Below are 3017 nucleotides of genomic sequence, written 5' to 3' on the forward strand. Positions count from 1 at the left end.
CGGCCTGACACCCCATTTTTTGAAAGTAAAGCATTCCAATACCGATATAAATTGTTCTAGTTGTTCCAAACATTGTTCCAAAAGGACAAATCCATAAGTTGAATTATAAGTCCAAAAAATGAAAAAAATGTTTTCGGCCTGACACCCCATTTTTTGAAAGTAAAGCATTCCAATACCGATATAAATTGTTCTAGTTGTTCCAAACATTGTTCCAAAAGGACAAATCCATAAGTTGAATTATAAGTCCAAAAAATGAAAAAAATGTTTTCGGCCTGACACCCCATTTTTTGAAAGTAAAGCATTCCAATACCGATATAAATTGTTCTAGTTGTTCCAAACATTGTTCCAAAAGGACAAATCCATAAGTTGAATTATAAGTCCAAAAAATGAAAAAAATGTTTTCGGCCTGACACCCCATTTTTTGAAAGTAAAGCATTCCAATACCGATATAAATTGTTCTAGTTGTTCCAAACATTGTTCCAAAAGCACAAGTAAAGAGTAAACACATGCTTCCTTTCTTGTTCCAACCGAGATCTTTTTGTTCTGAGTTGTGCTAGGCTTAAGAATTATAGTTTTAGAGTATGAGATTCGTAGCGTCATCCGTTCTCCGAAAATTCGAAAAAAAATCGATTTGAGAGTACTCGACGTCAAGAGTAAACACATGCTTCCTTTCTTGTTCCAACCGAGATCTTTTTGTTCTCAGTTATACTAGGTTTAAACGACGAAGCAATTTCACTTTATTTTGTCATGACATTTTGTAATTATTTCCGCCAATTTTTAAAACTATAATTCTTAAGCCTAACAATATCACTTTGGAACAATGTGGTACAAAGTCAGAACAATCTGGAATAACTTTCAAAATTATAAATTTCAAAAAGTGGAATGCCAACTTCATACACTCCCCTCTCGCGGATCTTATCGGGCGTGCGCGCGATAAAATCTTCATTTTCGCTTTCGCTGCGCTCTCCTAACACTGAGAGAAAAATGTATGATATTTGGAACTATAATGGCATAGTAAAAATATTATAGTTAGGAATATAATTTTTATAGTAAATGTTACTATAATATTTGTAATATTTACAATATAAGTATAGTATAACTGACCCGTGTAAAATTTTTACTAAAAATTATAATTATTTGAAATAAAAAATATGGTAAGGTGGCAAATATTGAATGGTAAGAGAAATTAACTATTTTATATAGTCAATACAATTGGAATATTTGGCAAATATAGGTACATGTAACTATGTTCCCAAAAGTGCTTTACCATATATATAGAGTAATAAGGTGGTAACTATAAATCTGTGTTCATTCTACTATATCTTCATGTTTAGATGAACTATAGATATATGTTTGAGGCCAAAACGAACTATAAAGTATAGTGAGATTATAGTTATTCCAACTATTTTTTTCTCTTAATGAAGGAGGAGACGAGCCATTTTAAAAGCTCCAGAAACACTCACGTTGAACGAAGCGCCGCGTTGCGTTCGTGTTTCGTCCGACGTTGCGAACGTCGCGGCTGCATGTATTGATACGTGCGTTACATTACGCCATGGGAACACCGCTCCCAGAACACCACGGATGTCCCATGGGTTCCATGACCTCCTGACAGTGGCGCGTTAGACCGGTGAATTAGTTAATGCGAGTGGACGTCGAGCGCGCGGCAATGAATTACCGCGCTCGCAACGCGTCAACACTGCAGACGAATGCATTTTGGACAGGATCGTTTGTCCAATTACCGGACCTTCCATCCGGCTTAATCCGTAACGGAAAGCAGAGTCACGCTGGCGATGAACTCGATCTCAATCATCGCGCTCTTCCTTCCTTTCGATTCCCAGGGTTGGAAAGTTGCGCTTGTCAAAGGCAATTCGTTACTCTCTCAAAGTAAATCACAGTGAACACGCTTCTCGATTGAATCACTGAGAGGAGTCTTATCGTCGATAATTAGTCAATACTCATTGATTTTCAATGGGAACACTCCCGCTCTACTGCTGTTTTATAATTCACTGATCTTAACAAATAGAAGGAAAATTTTACTGCGAAATCTGTAGTACACAAATCCGTTCTACACTGAAAGAGAAAAATATTTAAGAAAAGAAAAAATATTTATTCGTTGAATACTTATGACTTATTTGCTTATGACAATAATTCAACCTATGAAATATAAGCAAATTACTCGCCATAACAAAGAAGAACTTACCCAGACAGCACAATGTCCAAAATCGGGTCATAAGACGTCTTTAAGACATCTTTAAGGCAAGTTAAGGTTTTATAAGGTATTGTCTTAAAGATGTCTTAAAGACGTCCTAAAGATATTTTATGACTCGATTCTGGATATTTGTGCTGTCTGGGTATATACTAAAAAAAAAAATATATATATATATATGAAATCCCCTGGATTTCAATCCTGGATGAAATCCAGGGGATTTTATGATAATCCAAGCGACGTCGAGTAATTTAAGCTAGTATAAAATATTCTGCAAATATACATTTTCATAAAACCTTAGTTTCTCATAAAAGTAATTGTTTATTCTATTTAAATATTATAAAATATTATAAAAGATTATATGAATTTTTTTAAGTAAATATTGTTATTATAATTATATTGGTATACCCATCGAATAAATATTTTTTATTTTTTAAATATTCTTTCTCTCTCAATGTTTGCTGTACCAAATCCAATTTTCTGCATTTGCGCGACGACGAAATTAATAACGTGTTTCGCGTGCGACGATACTGTGTGTATTTGCAAAGAGCATCGAATAGTCGCTACTATTAAATAAAATTTTCAGCGAAATTTTACTACGATTTAGGTGCTATACTTATAACTAACGATCTCTGGACACGTCGCGGAAGAAAAGAAAAACTCGCTTCTCTGACAAATTTTGCGATCCTGAGTATTCTTGCGATCTTTACAGAGAGAGAAATTTATGACAAACATTATGTGTAAGTTATACGTACGTCAGTCACACTTGCTCTCTCTCTCTCTCTCTCTCTCTCTCTCTCTCTCTCTCTCT

General features: G+C 34.6%; 1 protein-coding gene and 1 long non-coding RNA gene across 5 annotated transcripts in view; one reads left to right on the forward strand and one right to left on the reverse strand.

The window, feature by feature from the left end:
- Nucleotides 1-3017, reverse strand: part of LOC116843198 (chloride channel protein 2) — a 64358-nt gene that overhangs the window by 30086 nt on the left and 31255 nt on the right. The gene's annotated exons all lie outside the window — the stretch shown is intronic.
- Nucleotides 1-3017, forward strand: part of LOC116843224 — a 55829-nt gene that overhangs the window by 17776 nt on the left and 35036 nt on the right. The gene's annotated exons all lie outside the window — the stretch shown is intronic.

This window comes from Odontomachus brunneus, unplaced genomic scaffold, assembly GCF_010583005.1.
Source record: "Odontomachus brunneus isolate Ranch 3 - 2012 unplaced genomic scaffold, Obru_v1 Obru_scaffold_030, whole genome shotgun sequence".
Lineage (NCBI taxonomy): Eukaryota > Metazoa > Arthropoda > Insecta > Hymenoptera > Formicidae > Odontomachus > Odontomachus brunneus.